The sequence below is a fragment of the Camelus ferus genome, chromosome 8 (assembly GCF_009834535.1).
Source record: "Camelus ferus isolate YT-003-E chromosome 8, BCGSAC_Cfer_1.0, whole genome shotgun sequence".
NCBI lineage: Eukaryota > Metazoa > Chordata > Mammalia > Artiodactyla > Camelidae > Camelus > Camelus ferus.
In genome coordinates, this window is record NC_045703.1 from 10,846,286 (window position 1) to 10,870,118 (window position 23,833).

The window sequence follows — 23,833 nt, forward strand, 5'->3', positions numbered from 1 at the left end:
ACTATGCCATGCACCAGAAATTGACACATTGTAACTGACTATACTTCAATAAAAAAAAGTCGTCCTTGATTCACCACTCTTATTCCTGAACTTGTTGAGATAATTAAACTTTAATGTTTACTCCTGAAGTATCACGTAGTGCCTGTGAGAGTTGGGCTTAGTGTAATATGGCTGTGATATTACTTCTCAGAGGATGATGATTCAGATGACACAAGGATGTCTTTTTCTCTTCCTGCTTTTTAAAGAGAGAAGAAAAAAAAATCAATGTATGACTGAAGGCCTGAGAACCACAAAAATCTCAGGAATGTGTGCTCTGGTGGAATAACATAATTTATAATTTATCAGGAGAGTATACACTTCAACAGTAGTAGAGAATCTAAATTAACGGAATTCTATGCAGCCTACCAACAGATATATGTTGTACAAATATATCTATTGACATGGAACTATATTAATGATACAATAAATGAAAAAGCAGGGCATAAACCAGTATATAAAGCATCAGCCCATTGTTTTAAAACTATATTCCCCTATATGCATAGCCAGGTCCACATTAACATCCTGGCTAAATTAAAAAGTTTAGGAATCCTAACGTACCTGGTAGGATTACAGATACTTTTTTGGTCTATATTTTTTTGCAGACAATGGATATTGCTTTTGTAGCAAGAAAAACAAAGTTGGAGGCAGAGGAAATATCCCGAGGGCTTTGACTTTCGGAGTCGGCACAGCTCAACTGGAGGGAAGGGGTAGCCAGCAAGCCGCCCACCAGCTGAGGTCCAGCCCTGCGAGGCTAAGAGCCCCCTGCAGGCACTAACGAAGCCCGCGCATCAGCCAGGCACAGCAGTGCCGCCGGCACTCGCGCTGTCGAGTTGTGTTCTCAGAGCTCTGCCCCAGGGGATGAGCCACTTGCCCAAGGACAGTCTGTTTGTTAATGAAAGTCGTCTTCTGAAAACCAGACACCTTTATCTCACTCTAGCAATGCTACCCTTAAAGAAGGCACAGCTGTTGCCTAATACTGCAGCTTTCAGAAACTCCACCTTCCTCATACCACCCGGGGCAAGAGGATGCCTTCAGTTTTCACTTTAATCAGTGGAAAGAAGCACCCACTACCCTGCCTTTTTTTTTTTCTTATTTCTCCTACAGCTTACATGGGTCTCATCAATGAAAACACTCAGCCCCGCCCAGTCCGGCTCTTTCTGTCCGACCGTCCATCAGGACCTACATTTATTCCACACACCACACGCACCTGAAGTCTCTCTCTTTAATTAAGTTTGGGAGTCTATCTGTTGTCTGTCTGTCTGTCTGTCTATCTATCTATTTATCTATCTCTGTTTCTCTGGAGAACTTGACTGACACAGCCACACCCACTTGGACCTGGATGTAATAAGAGTTGGGTAATACTCAAAGATTTCGGAGCCCAGCAAAGGAGGGGGAAACCTTGGTATTGTCTTGAATTATTCCATCACTTTTCAAGCCTCAGCTTTCCTATCTGTAAAATGGGGACAACAACCCTCACCTATGAGCTGTTGTAAGGATTAAAAGCAAAGCACTTAGGACAGCACCTGGGGCAGGGTGAGTGCTCAGGGAGTCCTGGCTTAAAAACAAACAAAAACTATAAAGCCATGTGGAGATGTTACTGGGAAGCTCCATTGTTTTCCTCCCAAGGTGTCATTGTTTGGCCCCATCCTAGGCCCCAGAAATTCAGCAGGGCTCATGTGCTAGTATTACACTGGGAACACAAGCAATCACACGATGCAAGTCTCCATTTTAAGATGTACTTGGAAGAGAGCCTCCCTGTTCTACAAACTCCAACACCCAGGCTGAGTCAGGTGACATGATTAACGTCTGTCTAAATCAGACCTAAAGTAATACTCATTCAATTACTTGCTGCTGCAAAACACTATTAGGGGAAGTCATAAAATAAAAATGATGCCCACTGCAGCTCCCAAAAAGACTTTGAATAAATCACTTCCCAGAGGCAAAATCAGTGATGAACAGCCTCCCTCATGGAAGTTTCTCCTCCCATTTTCAGGCCAGGAAACGTCACAACAAATAATATAAATTTCAGAACTTAGGTAAAACGTTAACTTCTTTAGTCATTTTTGCATAAATATTTACCATCTATTGAAGTGAACATTTGCTTTCTCACTTAATTTACTCAGAATTATAAAGGAACTGGGCTTATGCATTCTATGGTGGTTACTAATTATAACTTTATTTTAGTTGAGTATCTTTTAGAACTTGAATTTCCACTAATTTGTAAAATCACATAAGAATTAGAAAAATACTTCTCTGGGGAGTAGGTGGAGAGGGGGGTGCATGTATGTGTATAAACATGTGCATAATATACATAATGGACACATAGAGATGGGCATAGAGATATGTATATTTATAAGAAGGAGAATATTTTCCGGTATTATTATGATGGAAACGTGGAACAGACTTAAATTGCCTCTGACACTCTCATCTCTGTAGTACTAGAGTTCTAGAAAGCTTTAGCCAGAGACTACACTTCTCAGCCTTTATTGCCACCTGGTGGGACACGTGATTTTGACAAAGTGTTGGTCAGTGGTCAGTGGGTCAGTGGGATGTGAGTGGAAGCAAAGTGAACAATCACCATCCACATTCCATGAAGGAAAGCGTTCGCCCTCCACTTTTCTTTCCCCATTCTGCTGGCTGCGGGAGGGTTCCATGGAACGTCTGCCTCTGATCCCGAGACAGAAGCCACGCAGAGGACAACAATGCAGTAGCACCAGCCCCGGAGGAGCAGTTCCTCAGGTGGGCTTGTGGGCTGAGGCAGCTGCCCTCTCTAGTCTGCCTGCCTACCCGCGGACTGTTAGGAAGAGACAAGGTAACTTCTTCCCTGTTTGAACTCCTGCATTTTGGGGGTCTGTTTGCTATGGGGGGTGGTTACTCTACTCCCTAAATATCACAGAGCCCATTTGTAATCAGGAGGCGCTGGCGCCCAGATGATTAGATCATTCCTGCCTGTGAGAGGAGTCCAGACCAACGGAACCAACTAGATTACGTCCCGTCCACCGAAAGTGACCCCTTCCCCAACACACACCCAGTGTGCTACCCAACTGGAAGGTAATTCTTTCATGCTTTCTCTCCAAAGCATCACAGACAGGTTTTGAACCTGACGGTTCACAGGGAATCAAGTGTTTTGCTGCTTCTCCTGTTCATACGACTGCAGTAAAATGAAATTTTCATTAAAATATTTCATTGCCTCAATTGCAACTATCGTGGTTCCAGGTCACAGAAAACTCAACCCAAACTGAGTAAACAATTAGATAAACATGCTGAGTTATTTAGCCGAAGAATCCAGAGCTAGTGGGAAGTTCAGGTGTGGCCTGAGTCAGATGCTCCACGATGCCACCAAAGGTACACTTACGTTTCCCCTTTTCTCCGTGCTGTTTCCCTGCATGACAGTTTTATCCTAATGCCATCTCCCCAAGGTCACAAGATGGTTGTAGGCAGCAACCGGGGCTCCATAGTCTCTTATTTAGGCCACAAAAAGGGGGAGGTGTTGTTCCAGAGAAAGCCATGAGATGTGGTTCTCCTAGACAGCCTTAGGTCATGTGCCAAGCCCCAGCCAACTAGGTGGCCATGATTTAGACCCGTCAACACATTCTGTTGCTTTGGTTAGGAATTAGGTGAAACTTACACAAAACCCATGGCTTTATATGGAGGACTGAGTGGTTTTGCTAAGGGCAGTGGAGACAGTCTTCCCAGAAGAAATGGGGAAACACATTGGGCAACAGAACGGCACTTCATATACTTCGACCCCAGTTTCTCTGGAAGGACCCTAAGTGATTCTAACGTGCTTGCATGAGCTATGATTCTAGTAACGGGGAGCATCCTGTTTGCTGAAAAAAGAGAGCATCTTTATACAACAATATTATTTCATTAAAAACTAAATCCTCAGCAAGAAACCAAATCCATGTGATATTTGAAGGATGATAAAAACATAATCTATTTTCAAGAAAATTTTCCTGCCTGCGTTCTGTGTTTGTGAAGTTGAATGCTCCCACAAACGGAAAGTCTCATCATGCGTGTTCCGTTAAGAAGCTGGAGAACAAGATTTCAAAATGTTCACAGTATGTAAACTGAAGATAACCCGTCTCAACACTAGGGAGGCCGTAAATTTTCCTGCTTTCTTTATACACCCCTGGTACTATCAACCGCCTGTAAATTCTGTACTAAATGTTTATACCTTGCCACTTTTGATGGGCTTTGTATTATTATACAAAATAAATGGGGTTTAAAAATTATTGCTACTTTAAAAAATAACGGCTTATCTTCTACCACTTTAATCAGAAAAAGGAGAAAGATAAGGAGGAAACATGTTTCAAGAGAAATGCTAAGACTTGATTACATACTTGTTATCAAAATAAATTCTACAATCAATGAGATTTCATCAACACAAGATATTTAAAACTTCTTGATATACAGTACATTGTTTTTCTATAGCCATTTCCTATCTAAATTAAAATGACTTTTTCCCCCCATTTTCAGCACAGAATAATAACCAGGCAATTGTAAATTGCTCACTATTGGTAGGGATGTTATGTCCAAAATATGGCTTTATTCCGTCTTTAACTCAAGACACAGAATACTTTAATCTCATTGTTAAGCATGAGAGCTATTCCAGAGTTAATATCCCAGCCTACAAATGCAGCAATTCCTCATACAATTTACAAACAAGAAGGCAGTCATAGTATCACTGTGCTATTTCCATTTTGAAAGCACTATGGCTGTTAGTTATAAACAACAGTTAGCTCAACAACAGTTATTGGCGTGACGCCTTAAAACTGCAGAAATCTCTCTTAATACGGCTTGCACTTGGACTTGGCCTTAGACACTGTACAGCCCAGCAAAGAGTAGTTAATCTTACCCCCTCCCCGCCCCCAGGGGGATCACCAGAACAGGGCTCTGATCAGTTACTGAGCCACCTCCCCCAGTACAGGGGGTTGAGCAGGCGCTCTGCCACCAGACAACCTGAGATGGGGCTCAGTTCTTCCCTTGCTGGTTGGACAGGGCCCCAGACCCCCATAAGGCTCCATTTTCCCTTCTATTAAATAAGGCTAATGATACCTGCCTCACAGATTGAGAATTAAATAAGGTAACGTATGGGAAGCTCAGAAGCATGCTTTCTGGCGATCAGTATTACCCATTATTATTACTATTTTATTGTTTACTTGTATTGAGTTACATGAACACTAGCTGAATCACGTTGATCTACAAAGGAAAGTGAGGGTCTGGAATGAGTGAGGCTGGGACACAGTACTCATTTCATTCGCACCTCTCACCAGCCCTTGGCCACTGATTTTGGAAGCATATCCAAATGGTAGGCCCCAGTCAAAGGACTTCTACATCCCTCTTCAAAGTACAAAAGACACTTCTCCTTTTTCCGCATTTATTTCATTAATGAGATATAATTACAGAAAAAAACCAACCTTGGCTAAACTATGTCATCAAACTGGCTCTTCTATAAACTAAGAGGAATATAATCCCAGAATCTCTCTCATAGGCCACTAGAGTGGCTAGTTTTTATTAAAACATAGATTGGATAATGTCACCGTTTAATGCATGCACTCAGAACAAAACCCCAGCTCTTGGACATGGCTGAAGACACACAGCCTTGCAGCTCTGTGTGCCCAGCACACTCCCTGTTGCTCCGTACCGACCAACAGCGCCCCCTCCCGCCACCTCTGCTCTTCACTGAGTTTCCCTGCTCAGAATATAAAGGATGTCATTACCCTCCAGATGCGGCCAAACCTCCCCAGGGTGACTCTTCTCTGTCCCCAGACCTCAGTTTCACTTTACTTTCTCCAAAAGGCCTTCTTGGATTTCCCCAAGCCAAATTTTGACCTCCACTCCATTCTCCTCTCTCCTAGTATCTTGTCTTTACCATCCCTGCCCTTATCACAAGTTGGCATCACACACACACACACACACACACACACACACACAATTAGGTATTGAGGACGTGTCTTTCTCATTTTTACATTGTACCCTCCCAAGGTTAGTTATTTCACATATGATATTTGATCTTCATTCTCCCCCAAATCCACTGCATTTCTAATCCTCATTTCACAGATGAGATTTAAGAAAATACAAGAAGCTCCCCAGTTACAAGTGAAGCTGATTTTAGAACTCAAGTTCATTTGATTCCCTGTCCCACACAAGTATGTTAACATCTGATCAGACAGCAGCCTGGGTACACACTCAGATCACCTGTACCCACTGTACTCTATCTCAAGGCTGTGGGCATTGCAATGCTAAGAAATCTCTTGGCCAAGTTTAGCATTTACGGTCCCTCCTAAGAGGAACCCTAATAGCCTCTGTGATCTGGAGCTGAAATTCCTAATGATTTCCACTGACTTACTCCTTGGTCCACACGGTCAAGAAGGTGCCTTCTTCATTGGCCATCACTTTTTAGTTCAGTGCTGTTTTGGTTTTTTTTTTTTATTTAGTGTATTTTGTGACTGCTAGTAACCCACACACTCTTGGTTGACTTCTCACAATGATAAAGCTCCAATCTGAGAAGGGCATAAATAAGAAACAAAACTCTCTTGTTCCTAGAACCCTGGCTAATGCTTGGTACATATGAGACACAATAAATGTCTGTTAAATAAAGAATTTTCATGGGTTATAATGTAATTTAATGTGATAAATTAAAATAATGTACGTTTGAAAGTGATCCTTTATAATGTACGTTTGAAAGTGATCTTTATATATACTTTCAGGATAATTAAAAAAGAAACATTAATTTTAGAAAACCTGGATTTTAAAAACTCTTGCTCATCTACCTAAGCAGAAATGTATTCAAGGTTTTTGCGATTTAAAAAAGCCTAATTAATAAGGAAGCACGCTTAAACATACCATGTAATTTTCTTGCAGAAGGTTAACAAAGATTAGTCACAGTCTACTGTTTTGTTATTTAAAAAGAACATCACAGATTTATTTAGATAGTCTTTGATGAAGATAATTATTGAACAGGCTTGCATATAATAGTAACATAAAGGTCCTCGATGAAGTAATACACGAGGTTTGAGAGACTGGAGAATTGGGCCAGATTTACATTTGAGTGAGCTAATGCGATTGGATCAAAGCTGCTTCCATTCTGGTTTTCTCTGACGGGAAGGATTTCATGTTGGCCACGTGCAGGGTCCACATTTGCACTGTCAGCTGCCCTAGGGGAGGCTTTACGCACGTTTCAGTCCTGGTCTGATTTCCTTCAGCTGTTTAGCCACTCCCTTTGTCTCTTTCATGGCTGCTGGCACATGGGTCACTTTTGCACCACCACACGGTACAGGTGGGATCGAATCACTCACAATGAATGTTTTCCCAGAAGCACAATCCTTTACAACAGAAGTTCCTTGAGGAAAAGTGCCTTTATCGAACACTACTAAAGCCTTTGGAAAACTGCTGAATCCACTGAATTCTCCTGGTGAACGAGTGGCTCTGACCAGTGATGACGACTGAAATACACTGGCTGAGGAACAAAAGCTTTTCCTTACTTGGATACTCTTTGAAAGGTGATTTATTTTCTCTTGGGAAAAATGCATTTTCTCGCATTTTCAGTCGGGACAGGAAAAATACCAGTAAAAGTAACAGGTGGCAGAAGTGTGACTTCAACCTCAGCCCGAAGGGCTATGCACGCCGCCATTCGTTAAATGCAATTTACACCTCTTCAGAACCCTCTACCTGAACATGCATGGCTAGACAGGCACACCTTACTCAGTCAGGTAATAGTGACAGTGGCAAAATCATGCAAAAAAAAAAAGGTAAAAATGCAAAACATAAACTGTTGACCAATGTAAAAAAAGGAACAAAATCATTACCAAATCTGATCATTGTTATAAAATAATGCCCTAAGGTTATTATTATTTGTGACACAATATTTAGCTTTTACAGATGTGCTTGGTTCGGATAGCCTAGTTAAAAATTTTTTTGGAAGCCTACTTCTTAATGGGATCATGGTAATCTGTTTTTATTTTTTTAAGTATGACAATTTCTATGTTCTCTAGCTGAAGATTTCTTCATCCTGTATTTACTAATCAATTTTATAGTATTTTTAGCAACCAGGAAAAAATAAGCTTTGTAGTCAAGGGAAACACGTATAGGAAGTAACATGATTTTCTGCAAACTGATCTGCAGCGTTGCAAGGAGAACGCGGGCATGGTGAGAGGCTGACGGGTGAGAAAGTCAGGCAGATTATATCAGCAGTTGTGGTGCGGAACACGCGTGCAGATCTGAGCATCAGATGAGACGCTTCCTGTAATCCAGAACTGGCGGTGCACAAATTATATCCACTGCATACCCATTCCCATATCACTTACCACTGCTATCACTATCAACTAGCTTCCTACTTCACTTTAAGAATCAATTCTTAAGTCATTTGATATAATCTAGAGCATTAGAGCAAGTTCACTCTCCAAATGTGATCAAAACCACAGAAAATTCATGTGGATTGTGATATTTGGCCTCTCCCAGTAAGAAGATATTTTAAAAGAAAGATATCTTACAGATAAAAATGGATGGATAATGAAACAGAAAATGTGTGTGTGTGTATATATATATATATAAGATTGAACTTCGTTGAAGCAGGCAACAAGATAACTTATTTAAATATAAATTTTCCTAGAAATTTCCAGAAAAGTAAATTACCAGAAAATGGGTGGATAAAAGAACTAAAATATTGAATTACTGAACTACCGGGGAAGTTTTACTGAGACAAATATTATGTTTTCAGTGTTATTCTTTGGTTCCTTACCACAAGTGTAGTTGGTTAGGGGTTTCCACATGTTTTCTATATTGTATTATGGAAAAAGGCAGAATATTCTTCACCCTATGATTTTATTCTGCTCATAAATTTTATATCAAAGGCTGCAAGAAATCTAATTAAAAAACCAAACATCCCAAACTAAAATTTAACAACAAGCAAAACTGATCCTCTGTCCTAGACCTTTAACACATTAACATATGAAATTTCAGGGAATCTAGGATACAAACAGAAATTTCAACATCATAACGTATTATTATTCAACGCTTGGTGGATTCACGTGCAATTTAAATATTAACGTCAGGACCAGGGAAAACCTTGAGAGAGAGGTCCTGCTTGTTAATCTGCCTGCAGGTTCATTGACTGTTACCACCTGGTAATTGTCAAACACGAATGCTTCTGCCTTAATATATGCTGCTTCATAATTACAAATATATATTGCACACATTCACTTGGAGATAATATTTGACAAAAAGAGCTTTTCTGAGTACAAACCCAAGAGGAGCCAAGCAATTAGCCTTCTTCATTATTTTCACACGTCAGAACTAAGGATGGCAGCTAAAGGAAAGACCTAAAAATCTTCAATCCCTTTTAGGAGGTGATAAAAGATTTTTAAAAATTGGATCAACACCATAGACTTGTCATAATTAATAAATATCCCAAGGCTTGTTGCTAAATGAGACTTGTTTTCCTTCACCAATGTATTAAGAATATATGATTCTGGAGACAGAAGGTAAGGACATTTTACTTGATTGACAATTGGCACATTTTAATTATGATGTCTATAATTAAGTCTATAAAAAGAGCTTCCTTAATGTAGTCATCTGAGCCGAGCTACATAAAATGGTCTTTTGAAATCTACTTTGCTTAACAAAAATTAGCTTCTCTTGATATATTGGCATGATCTAAATTTCATTTCAGCAAATACTGCAACAACTTCATAGTTATGACATGTCTTTCAACTAAATGAAGCATGGTTTCAATGTACTGAAACACGTGACCTCTTCTAAAGATCAATATAGCTGACTCCCATTTGTGCGTGCCCAGACATGGGCTATGTTCTCTTCTTTACAGAGGTTAGCAGCTCTTTAATTTGTTAGTTCTTTTGAGGACAACATCTGAACACTTTATAATTTTCATCCTGAAAACACCGTGGAAATGAATTCATTCTGAGCATTTTTTCCTGTTGGAATTGTTGTCATGAGAACCAATATAAAGTATATCACAATGCCTTCCTTTTAAACAAAAAATATAGCGGGAGAAGGAAAAAAAGAAGGAAATGAATTACATATTGGATTCTACAATTGTTCTTATGGAGAAATTGGAATTTAAACACAAGAATGAGATTCAGCATAAAATTAAAAAAAAAAAACTGCATGGTGATAATTTATGCATGAGCCCACATGCAAAGGATATCAAAAAAGGTTGCAACTTTCTTTGAAAGAGGTCAGTTATATCTGGACTCTCATTACAAATGCAATCTGTTCCATAAATCAGATGTGGCACCAGGTGGACTCTTTTCTGCCAAGTAATCACTATAAAATAACTGGTTCTCTGTTTTCCATTTGGGCTCCACTGGGCTACATTTGCTGCCCCACAATTCCCTGATCTGTACCTTAACATCACCTTATACTCACGGTGATGTGAACGCCTGGGCTCCAGGCAGCCTGGGGAACGTGGCCTCCATCCCAGAGCCGGAGACCTCTGATCCCTAATGCTACGTATTTAGACGGCTGCTGCTCAAAAGCTAAGCCACACTACAGACACAGGTTGGTGTTTCTTGCAAGGGATTTTAGATGTACGTTAAAAATATTAAACATGTACAAAACTACACATACTTGAGATCGTCTTTGCAGACTTATTCTAAGGTAATTACCCTACTGACTTATTTAACCCTATTTATAAGAACTTCAGGACAGGTGCTTGTCTTGTTTGGAATCACATTCTATAGTTCACTACAGCAAATTAAAATAATTCTGATCTGAAGGCTTCAAAGCGATGAAGCACATCTTGTATTTAAGAGTTTTTAAGATGGAGATTCTTACTATATATTATCAGGAGGCAAAATAGTATTCATGCTGGTGTAGACTGGGTTGAAATCCCATTCAACTTTCACTAGCTTAGTGATATCGGACAAGATTTTTAATTCTCTGTGCCTCATTGTCTGTTGTATGAAATAGAGATAATACTATCTTTATGAGAGTAAACCTATTATACATTGCAAACATTTGTGGGCGGAGAGTATACCTCAATTGGTAGAGTGCATGCCTAGCATGCACAAGGTCCTGGGTTCAGTCCCTAGGACTGCCTCTAAAAATAAGTAGATAAATAAATAAACCTAATTACCCACCCCTCCAAATAAAACACCAACAATAACAAAACAAAAAAAAGAAAGAGATCTTAAAAAAAAATTTAGAACAGTCCCTTGCACCGAGGAACTACCATCTAAATATTTTGTGTAAGGATGGGAAGCAGAAGTTCAAGTCTACTCTTTCACAGTCTACTTTTATAAGAAAGACATCAATGGCGTGAAAACCCCAACAGCTCAGGGCCGATGCGCGTCGGAGCCCCGCGCCTTCCTCTCTGGCCCAGTGTTCTGAAGCCCATACACATGACACTGACTGCATCCGATACGTGCTTTTGCAGCCCTAGTGAGTTTCAGTTCTCACAAAAACCTTCTAAGTCAAAACAAGGAGATCACATTGTTTTAAGAAAGAAGTTAGGCAACATTTCATTTTGCTGTAGGATAGAGATTTAAAGAACAAGAGGACATACATGCTATAAGTATTAAGCCCCAGTGAACCAAACCATTCCTTTAAGCCATGTCTCACTCCGTAAGCATTTTGGATTACCTACTGGAAGTTGGCACAGGGGATCAGCTCCAAGCTGTCCTCAATCAGTTTGTTTTGGGGGCACATACCTTGAGTAGAATTCAGTGGGGGAAAGAATCTCTTCCCCCTTTCTGTTCCAAATTTATTTTCAACACCTTTCTGTCTCAAGAAAAATTTTATGGAATCACCACCACTGGGCGCTGTGGGAAAAAAAGGAAAACCTTCTGCTCGCCTTAGCTCTGCTGGAAGCTGCTGGACCCCTGGGTAGCAGGACATAGAATTCTAGCTTTTTCCTTCCTTTCTCTGTATATTGGGCTCTGAGATTACACTGCGTCCTCTCACATGAACATGGACAGTTGGCATTTACCATCATATATCTGTCTACTTTCTCTTGTTTAAAAAAAGAAAAAACAATTAAAAATGGGGTCACAGAAGGTCAGCCAAGGGTGGGTTTGACATGTCCGGGTGGGTTAAGGGGGCATTTTGACCACATGGCTCCTCCTATGGCCTGTTTAATTGTGATTTTTTTTTTTTGGCTGCAATTTTTTAAAAATCAAAATACAGAGCAATGGACAGTGAGAAAATTCTGATTTTGAAACGTCTTGGTGGGAGTAGGGTGGGGCCTGGAGGGGGGGGGGTGAAAGCTAACAAGACAGCTACTGAGATGTTCAGGCCTGTCCTTCTAGCTAAACTGAACTTATGACTCACACGCCCCCCTCCCTGTGCTTTCTTTTCTTAGAATAACTTACCTTTTTACCCAAGAGCTCTGGAAAGAAGGGCATGTACTGAACCTCAAGAAAGCGGGCAGACCCTCCTAAACTCCTCCATAGCAGCAGCAAGGTCTTATCACGATGAAAGGAAGGCAGCCCCTGCTTACACCCTGACCGTTGTCACCCTCCCGTTCCCATTGTAAAACCCCAGGACCCTCAGCCCAAGACGGGCTCCTAGTCTTTAAGGCATGAGCCTGCTGTGGCTCACTTTGCCTGGCAAAGCAATAAGGCTGTGCTTTCCTAATCCTCCCCAAACTCTGCCTCCGACTCTCAGTTCGGCTCTCAGGGTACAGAGGCTGGTTTTCCGGCAACACAGGGACGGATGGAGACAGCCCAGAAGGAAAGACAGCTCAGTCCACCCCGACAGCTTCACTGATCTGGGAAACAATGTAGAGAATGAAATCACACTTTGAACTTCAGAAAATTGCTCTACCTCCTGTTCCAGGAGCACATCAGTGGTTTCCGTGCATCTGGAGACGCTTGTGCAGACCTGCCGCTGTGACTTCACAAGCCTCTTTTTTCCTCCTCCCTCTCTCCATTCCTTTCTACCGTCCTTTTTCTTGCCTTTCCTTCATTAAATCTACACTTTTTCTAAGAAGAAGTTGAACTTAAAGGCCTTCTTAGAGGCCAAAAATTTAATAGTAATTATCTTTCTGAAATTATGATCACATTTTAAGGTATTGCCAACTAAAAATTGATACCTGCCATCTGCCTCTACAAAGATTAAATCGCGTTGGCACTTGCTGTCTGCCTCTCCAAGGACTGGATCACGTTGGCACTTGCCAACTACCTCTGCTTGGAGTAAATCATGAGTCACTGCAGCCTCTGACCTCCGACACACCCTAAAATGCACTCAGGGTGGAGGTCAGGAATGAGGCGCTCTGTGCTCTGGGAAAACTGCTGAACAGGCCTTCAGATAGTTAGGTATTTTCAAGAAGATTTTATGAGCCCAATTCTTGCATTTCCTCATATTTAGAAAAGCACTAAAATCATTAATGGTGACACCTGCTCCTCGTGACCAGCAGCAGCCTCTGCCTAAGTGTGTGCTTGACTGCATGTGTCCCCCTCACTGAAATCCTATACGACACTGAGTTTTCCCCCTGTCTCTTTTGGAGCAGTTCCACAGAGCGATCTGAGATGCTGTTTCCCGGGCTACCGTCCTCATTTTGCCGCAAATAAAACTGAAGCCTCAACTTTCATGTTGTGTGATCAAGGATGGCTCTGCTTACGTTCCTACTGGTCCATCCAGCCCCAAATCATTTAATTCAGGGGACAGTCAACTGTTTCACTTGAGTATAAGCTCCCCCGTTATTAACTTAAAAATAGGAGAATTTAGCTTTTGCCTTTCTTTCTCTCGTTCTTAAAGCCAGAGCAACTCTTCTTAGACATTTAAGTCACACACACACACAAAAAAGTTTAGAGAAGCCCACATTTGTCAGCTTTGCTGGATGCCGACATTCATATCTGTGATTACCGCTGTTTCTCTGGTTATCGCTCTGAGTATAAGGAACCTGAGGTACACTGCAGGAAGTCGGACATACCTCCCAACTGTACAGCAGGATAAACAGAAGCATAAAACACACAGTATTTCTTGGAGGTTCTGTACAGCAGGATAAACAGAAGCATAAAACACACAGTATTTCTTGGAGGTTATCCACTCCTCAGTATACAAAGAACTTTGTAGACACTATCTTCTCAGTGAATACTTTATGGATTGGAACAAATGCTGTTTTGTTTTTGTTTTTGTTTTTTCAGTTGGTCTACATCCAGCTACATCCCTCTAGGTGAATAATGAATAATGCGTGTTTTTCACAGAATGTAAAAGACAAGAGTCAAAACCAAAATGTAAGGATGAGTGAAAGAAAAAGTTAATGTCTGAGACACGTTTAAGATTTACAGATGCAAACAGAATGATGTACAGGGAATTCGGCATCACAGTGGAGGAAACGCATTCACACATATTCCTCTGCAAATGTGTCTCTAATAAAATTTAAAATATCATCTAGAAAAGCAGGAGGAGTTGTTTTTTTTTTGCATAGAAAAGATGATTGCTTAATTTGTTCAGGTATAAATGACTATGTGTCAAAATCTAAAAATAAGGTTTATAAAACTGACTTTAAAAGTATTTCCTATATCTGGAATTACTCCAGTGTTACCTGCCTTATTCTGTAGGGATATTAATGCAAGAGCCACAGATATTCATACAAAGAACCAAAGGACTGAAAAAACATTCCGTATTCCATATTTAAGCCTCTGCGGGGGGTGATTTACTCAGTTCCGCTTACATAGTACTGGGCAGGGACTGGCTGAGCAGAATTCAGCCCCTGGGCGGTCCCACCCAGTGTGTGGCCTCATGTGGGATGGTCTTGAAGACCACATTTCTGCCTTGTGGGGATGAAGGAAGTCTAGGTAAACACAAATGTGTTCAAAGTGTATATATTTTGGGGAGAACTAATGAATGAGCACCTAGGAGTAGCAAGTACAGCAAAGTGAAAAGTGAGAAAGTCCACCCTCGGGGGGAACATATCGGAAAAGAAGCAGGGCCTCCACTGGATACTAAAGATGAACGTTTTACTTAAACTTTGCACTAACGTATCAGCGAAAAAGAGAGACTATCTGCTGACAGTAACAACTCAGGTAAGCGGTACCCCTACTTTAAGTAAAGTTTTACTTGTGTGTGTATGTGTGTGAAGAAAACACAATTAAAAAAATTGTAAAATAATGAATAAAGTTGAGGCAGTTTATTCAAGTCAGAAATCATTCATTGGGTAATTCAAGCCAATCACCTGTTTCACCTAAAAGATCTAAATCTCACTGTGTAATCGAGGCCACAGAAGATCTGGTTTTAAGGCTAACATACCTTTTCTTTTTCTTTTTATATGAATCACTACAACTATTTTGTTTAAAATAACTCACAAATTTTTACGTTAAAGACTTTTTATCTGTTTCCTAGGCTCTTTTGAGAGAAGACTGTAATTATTTAGCTGTGGTGAATATATTTGTGTATGAAAATAATGCTAGGAGACACTTCCCAAGTGCTTGGTGTATCTAGATTTTTTCAACATCTGCAGAAGCCTATGAGATGTATATTTATATCTTAAAGAAAAGTAGAATCTACTGAGACACACCGTTTCAAGCACGTAGACGTGACCAGTTAGGTATATTACACTTGGCTTCTCACGAAATGCTGCTCGTTGCATGATTCCAAGGATCACAAAGGATGCCACGTGTTTCCAGCAAAAGATTAGTTAATTCATCCATGATCCAGCCGTTATTTTAAAAAATATACATTCTTTCAGTGAAATCATTTGACTTAAACCTGTTCGTGTAGTATTATTGTCATTCATTTGAAATGTGAAACGTTTAAATCCAGATTCATTTGTGTTATTCTTATTAAGCTGGTCATCTGTATAGCTGACCCTGAATCATAGAGATTCTAATCTCATGATGGGATAAGTGGCAACGGCATGACCTGTCTTTAAAAATTACAGAACATTCTCAAAGATAAAATGAAACAGATTGTAATATTTACTTCTCATTACCAGTTATAGCTTTGAAAGTGAAATCACTTTCTGAGTGTCCTCTTTAATGTTAGAGGCACTTCAGAGTCAGCTTCTAGTATTTATATACTGCCAGAATTCAAATAGCTAACTCGCAGAGAGAATGTGATTTCTTTCTCTTGCAGACTCAATGCAAATTCCACTTGGATTCCTGAGAGATCTCACGATTCACCAAACATTTCACTTGAAATGCAGTGTGCAGCGTGGTTAAAACACAGAACAAAACCTCTGGGTGCCAGAATTGTTCCCTAAGATGAAATGAGGCACTTACGGAGAGCAGAAAGCATCGCCCTTTTCTACCGCCAAGTTGAGACTTAATGTGTTTGAACAGAGTGTACCAGGGGCTTTTAAAACCGCGTAGCAGCTATGAGAGCCCAGTCATAAGCGTAGAAATGACCAGAGCTAAGAGTTTTACAAAGAAAAATGTTAAGCACAAACAATATGCAAAATTATACGGCTGGGGATCAGGAAAATATCAGATTTTAAGTTAAAAAGCTAAGAGTTTAGGTAATTTTTAAAATAAGGCATTGGGAGAGCTAATATTCAGAGACCTTTTAAATTTCTAAGCATTTTAGCAACATCAACAAGTTAACATAATTGTGAATGTTACTCTTACTCTCAGGAAAAATCTGAATGTGTATATAGATGCACAAAATAGACGATGATTTAATAGGTGATGACCAAGGAAAGAGAAGAAATCCTTTCTTGAGCAGAGACAATCATCTTCAGTGAAAGCGAGCTCACAGAGCTTTGGGACTCGGGTTGACTTTACATCCTGATGCAAGGCAGCATCACATAAAAATGGAAACTTAAATTTGCAACTTCTGACTATAGCAGTTCGTAGTGAAGAATTAGGAAGACTAAAATATTCATTTTATGACCTAAAGGGACTTTCCAGACTTTGTCACATCAGAAACATTTCAAATGGAGTCTTTACAAAGTTCTAGAAAGAAATGAAAAACTCCACTAAAACGCACAAAGTGAGTCGCAGAAAAATCTGAGGCAAAACAATGAATACAAGCATTGAGTTTTCATTGTCTTTAGAGAAGCTCTAGGTGCCCTGATCTTTATCTCAGATTATTATTCATTATTTATATCTGCTCTACGTGTTTGAAATCTTACAGAAATCATCTGAACTAGTGGCATATAGGACACACAGAAAAGAAAAAAAAACCCAATATGCAATACAATAGTACAAACTGCGTGTGTGTGTGTGTGTGTGTGTGTGTGTGGTGTGCGTGTGTACCATCCCTTGATACTGAAATACTGAAGGAATAAATTGCAAAAGGCACTTCTGTTTGCTTAGTTCTTGGAACCTCTTCATAATTACTTTGTGAGGTAAATAAATGTCTTTCATATGCCCAGACTTCATGAACTAAAAAGTAAAAACCAATCCTCAAGTATGACACTTTCTTCCAGACAGTCAGAGCTATTCAAACATGTGGGCAGAGTAAAACAAAAACAAAAACAAAAACAAACAAAAACATGTGGGTAAACTAACAAAGCTTATTGCTAAACTCAATTTTCTTAGCCTGGGTTTTAAAAGTTCCTCACTAACCAGTCTTCTCTGCCTTATATCCGAGTTATCATTGTTTTTCACCAACCAAATATGTTGGTTGTGAAACAGCAGGACCCTGTGGGGTCCTCCCTGGCACAAATCCTTTCTGTGCTCCCGTGTCTTGTTGGTAAGGCACAGGCTTCCTTCAGCCTCCGTGACCTTCCCTGAGCTCCAAAGGGCAGATTCAAATAGTTGCTAATCAGGGAAGGGAGGGGATACAGGACAAGGGAGGAACAGTCAGGAAACAATAGTGCAGCCTTGGGGCGGGGACCTGGTTCCTCCTCTCTCTCTCCCTCTCTCTCTCTCTCTCTCTATATATATATGTACACATATACATATATCTATATAACAGTACCTTTGAGTTCTTCTGCAAAAACTAAGGCCCCCACCCAGGTGGAGGATGGCAATTTCAGTCTAAGCACAAGATCCCTGGAGCCCCGCCCTGTTAGGTCACTACCAGCCAATCAGAAGAAAGTCACACACCCTGCCGCCCTCATCCCCAAATTTTACCATTAAAAACTGCCCCCCATCCCCGCCTGCCGAAACCATCAGGGAGTTTGAGTTTTTCGAGCGTAAGCTGCCTGTCCTCCTTGCTGGGCCCTGCAGAAAACATTTCTTTGCTCCAGACTCTGATGTTTCAGTTTGTTTGGCCTCACGGTGCATCAGGCACACAAACTTTTGTTCAATCACAGTGTGCCTTTGAACAAATTTACTAGTCCCCCCACCTGCACCCCACCTCCTGCTTCATGTACAAGCTGCTGTCAACCGTGCCTCCCCAGGTCCTCTCCCCCTGTGCCTCTGCAGGGCACTCAGTCTTCACAAAATCCCCTTCAAAACTCTTCTTTTCTGAAAGCCTCCCAGGATCAAATTTTCCCATTCCTACTGCTATTTCTAAAATACTAGGAATTGCAAAACCAACTCAGTGAATCTACTGCTCTTCTGTTCATCCTTGTCATTTAATCCAGATTTTCTGGAATGTTACAACACAGTGAATGCCATCTGTGCAGAGTAGCCTGAAGAAAACCATAGGTTACTCAGAAACACAGGGTTTATTAATTCTGACTTGGGCTAATTAGAACAAAGGCATACACATGCAAGCGGGAGTGAGTTATGACACATTCCTGGGCTTAACAAAGTCCTAGGGCAGGAGGACCATACGGATGCCTTCAAAGAGATCTACAGCTTTTTCCTCTCCATGTAGCTCAAGTCAGAAGTAGCTTGTCATTTATATGATTTTAAGCCCTGTTAAAAGTGTACTGACATTTGCATCTTGAAATTTGCTAAATAAGTTTTCTGCCCCAGATAGTGAGACAGGAGGGAAGGGGGCAGATCATAACCACTGACGAATGACACAGTAACTGAGGACAAGACAAACTGGTTAGGACCAAGATGGTGGAAGGCTGGACTTCCAGGAGACCCTGAGCCCCATGGCGCACCCACAGGAGCCATGACAGTTCCTGGGCTGACCATAAAAGGTCCAAAAGTGGCCGGAGGCCCAGTTTCTGGAAATCCCTGCCCCTTCCCCAAAGTAGTTGGAATAATCCTCCTACTCATTAGCATATGGAATTATCCAGCCCATAAAAACTAACAACCCCTCATGGTCACTCTGTCCCTTGCCTTTTGAGACGGCCCAGCATTCTGTCTATGGAGCGTGTATCTCCTAACATGCTCTCCTTTCTGAGTGAGATGGACCCCACTCTGTCTATGGAGTGCGTTATCTCTCTAAATAAACTTGCTTTTACTTTACTATACTTCTCGCTTGAATTCTTTTCTGAACGAGGTAAAAACCTATTCTCGGGCAACAATACAAGTGATCGAGGCATGGGTGGTTTCTCGGCAAATGGGCTAGTATTCAGAAACAGCCCTTAAGTCACATTATCTTCCTAGAAACTTAGATTTTTTCAATGTACATAAGTCATTCAATTAAAAAATCTTTATTCTTACATTCTATACTGATAGTCAACTATAAATATTTGAATGATATATCAGAAAGAAAGTATATTTGATGGAATACTAAAAACCAACATCTGATAACCACAGTATAAACACAAACTGATATACAGCTTTCAATATCTGCTGAAAAATTCAAACTTTCCTCTTCTTGGTGCCAATTTAACTCGGATGCATATATGCAAATGCTAAACATTAATTAGAAAGTAGGTTGGCCTATAACAAGGCCAGTAAGTAGTTTGGCCTATAACAAGGTCCTACTATTTAGCACAGAGAACTACAGTCAATGTCTTGTAATAACCTAAAATGAAAAGGAATATGAAGAAAGTATATATATATATATATGTACGTATAATTGAATCACTATGCTGTACAGCAGAAACTAACACAACATTGTAAATCAACGAAACTTCAATTAAAAAAAGAAAATCTCAAAGTCTCTACTAACTACTGTATACAAAATAGATAAACAACAAGGACCTACTGTAGAACACAAGGAACTATATTCAATATCTTGTAGCAGCTTACAGTGAAAAAGAACATGGAAACGAATATATGTATGTTCATGTATGACTGAAGCATTGTGCTGTGCACCCGAAATTGACACAACATTGTAAACTGACTATACTTCAATGAAAAAAAGAATGAGATAATTTTCATAAAAAAAGAAAGTAGTTTGGCCTAATAAATATTGGTACCCGCACTTTTGTTAGTAAACACAGTAGCAACTCATAAACTAATAGCTTAGGAAAGAAGAATTTTCATCTTTAACCATTTCATCCAGTATCAGGTCAGAGCAGGAGAGAACCATCCATTTCGATGTCTAATGAAAAGATACCAATTAAATTTCCCTCCATAAAAGAATAAGGGTCCACAGATAAGGTGGGTCCTGAGGGCATCCTCGCCTGTTCTCTGTCCCCCTGCCCTGTGTCCAGCTGGTCACCAAGTTCTGTTGGTTTCTGGTCACATATGCCTCTTCTTCCCCATCCACTGTCCCTCTTCTTCCCTGTCCACTGTCCAAACTCCCTCCTGTCTGGCCTGGATTCCTATGGAGACTTTAAGAGGTCCTTTGCCTGCAGTCTTCATCAGCTTTCTTTCTCCATCACCATCTAATTTTTTTTAAAAGTATTTCTTTGTGTATTTCTCTGGTTAAACAATTTTTGTGTCTTTCTATAACTTTTAAGAAAAAGTCCTAATTCTCTAGAAAGGTTGACCCAGCTCTTCTCTCTCTGGTCCTGACGACCTTTAATTGTCGGGGCTGCCCGGACCCTGTACTCAGGCTCCAAGCATCCCTAACAAGCGAGGTACTCTCACACCACCCTCCGGACTGTTACACACGCTGCTTATTCGGTTTTGATAACTTTCTTCCTCTGCTCCCTTCCCACCCACCTGGCACTCTCCTGACTATATTTTATAGGCTAATACCTTCAGGAATCAATTCAGGTATCATTTCCTCCGAGAGCTCCTCTCTGGATCCCTTAGTCTGACAGGTTTTCTACACAATCTTTTGCTTATCAGTTGTCTCCTTTTCTGGTCTGACCACTAACTGTAACTTCTTGAAGGAAGGGTCCCTGTTTATTAATCGATGTCCAGAAGAGTGACCTGCATACCACACATATTTCATCCATGTTGGTTACAAGCATCATGAATAAATCAACTCTCCGAAGTCTTTTATGATCCTGTACTATGTGCAAAGATAGATAAAAGTTTGGGGGTGGTTTTTGAGGTGGATACAAAGGTAAATAAAATTGAGACTCTGTCCCTGAGGAATTTACATTCTAATTGGTGAAAGAGATAAACTCATGAAAAGCTTCATTAGAAATGTTACTTGAAATAAACCATTACATAAGCATGTAAGATATGGCGTCAGCTCCACGATTTCTCTCTTTCCAGAAGTCACTAGAACTGACATAAGGGTGATGGACGTTTCTGATGCTCATTAAGGCAAGTCCACAATTTTGAAGAAGGGGTGGCAAGAATAGAACAGACAATCAGAACTGTGAGGACGGCTATAACGTTTAAATAGGTTCGAAGGAGCCTATTGACTTTTAAGGTGAATGGGATAGGACAGTCTTTGCTAGCAGAGGAGAAAAGCTATGGGGAGGGTCAAGGTGAAGAACAGCAGAACCAGGAGGGGCGGATGCACTGTTGCAGCCAAGTCCTGACAGAGGCTGATGCAGGGGATCCAGGCCCCAGAAGCGGCTCCGGACAGAAATGGAAACAAATGACGCCTTCGGCGATTATTTTCCAAATTTATAAATAAAAGTTCACTTTTTTACATTTTTCTTATCTTGTCCAAAAATACACTAAACTTTTAACATAATAATATATTTGGAGAAAACCCCAATTAAAAAAGATGCCTGCACCCCATTGTTCATAGAGCACTATTTACAATAGCCAAGACATGGAAAAACCTAAATGTCCACTGACTGATGATTGGATAAGGAAGTTGTGGCATACACACATACACACACCACACACACACACACACACACACACACACACACACACACACACACAGGAATATTACATATCCATAAAAAAAGAATGAAATAATGCTGTTTGCAGCAACATGGATGGCCCTGGAGATTGTTATACTAAGTGAAGTAAATCAGACAAAGACAAATATCATGTGATATCACTTATACATAGAATCTAAAAAAATGATACAGATGAAGTTATTTACAAAAGAGAGAGAGACTCACAGACATAGAAAACAAACTTATAGTTACCAAAGGTAAAGGGGGAGGGATAAAGTGTGAGTTCAGATACAAACTACTACATACAAAATAGATTAAAAAAAACAAGGTCCTACTGTATAGCACAGCAAACTACATTTGGTAACCTATAATGAAAAAAATACAAAAAAGAATATATATATATACACATATTATTCATATATATATATATATATATATATATATATGTAACTGAATCACTATGCTGTACAACTGAAACTAACACCACATTGTAAATCAACTATACTTCAATAAAATAAATAAATAAAAATAAAAATAACATCAGTAGAAGATACAGAAGGCTACTTTTAACATCCTTTTATGCTTAAAATTCAACTATTTATGTTAATTAAATTCCAGGAAAATCACCTCTCCCTAATAGTAAGAGTTCAGGGAATACATTTACAGGATTGTTGAGTTAATTTCCCCTATGGTATTAGTGGTGACTGGGGCAAATATTAGATACTAAATTATCTTTTCCAGACAATTAGAGTGTGACTTCTTTTGTTGAACAGATAAGTTGCTAATTAACCCCCCTTAGCTGGTTAGCTCAGTGACAGCCCATAACTCACTCCACAGCTCACGCACACTTTGTACCCGCTGTACTGAACGAGTGCCCGGCACACTGTAGGTACACCATCCCATGAATAGCTCTTTAATGCATGAATATATTAAATAAACTAATAACTGAATAATTGAGTGAGTGAATGAATGTTTTGCTCCATCCACCATGGTTGCTATCTCTTAGATTAGTCTGAGGAAATTCACAAGTGCTGGAAGATAATACAGTGCACTTCCGGGCAAGGGATGGCCCCTCCAGGGGCACCACCCATCACTTTGGTGTGTACCAGATACCACATTGCAGTCAGGTTTCCTAACAGCTCTGCCAACACCTGAGGGCCCAGAGGTACTGAGGAAACTCATGGTTTCACAGCCCATGAACTTACCTGCAGGAGAGGACCAACCAGGGCTTAGCTCTGTGGGTAAAATTAAGTGTACAGACTTAGTTTGGCTATTTGATTTTGCACTTACATATCAAAAGTTTAGAAAATTAAAAGCAGTGAGGACTATTTGAACAATGATTCTCAAATTTAGTGTGTGTTAGACCCACTTAGGAAGTTTAACCTGATACAAAAGCACACGGTACTTACTGAGCCCCCAGAGGTTGTGATTCAGCGGATCTGAGTTGGGGCCAAATTTGAGTTTCACCAAGTTCTCCAGTATCAATGGTCTTAACCAGAAATGACTTTGCCCTCCCCCAGCTTTGGGGACATTTGGCAACACCGGGAGATACTTTTGTTCATCACAGCTGACAGGGAGTGGAGAGCTCCTGGTGTCTAATGGGGAGAGCTGGGGATGCCGCTAAACATCCCAGTCACAGGTCAAGGGAAGCTGCAGATTGGTGGAGAGAGAGTGTGTGAGGCAGGGCTGCAACTCTCCCTGAGCCTGGACCACACCCATGAGCAGAGAGGAGAAGGTGAGGTCCATGCTACAAAGATGCAGCTTGAATGATCAGGACTGTTACCTGTCAGTTCTTTAACCAGCAGCAATCATCCTCCAGTAATGCTGGGTAAATGAGGTGTTACTGAATCACTAATTTATTTAACCCTAACAAGAGAGGTTCAGAAAAGTTCC

At 40.4% G+C, this 23,833-nt stretch overlaps 1 protein-coding gene and 1 long non-coding RNA gene across 6 annotated transcripts in view; both read right to left on the reverse strand.

Moving 5' to 3' along the window:
* The window catches only part of ADGRB3 (adhesion G protein-coupled receptor B3), a 685,483-nt gene that overhangs the window by 243,778 nt on the left and 417,872 nt on the right, over positions 1 to 23,833 (reverse strand). The window lies entirely within an intron of this gene.
* LOC116665264 lies at positions 60 to 23,341 on the reverse strand. Its single transcript, XR_004321796.1, has 3 exons — positions 23,331 to 23,341; positions 9,841 to 9,845; positions 60 to 235 (listed from the first exon to the last, which is right to left on the reverse strand). It is a non-coding gene; the product is annotated as an uncharacterized LOC116665264 (long non-coding RNA).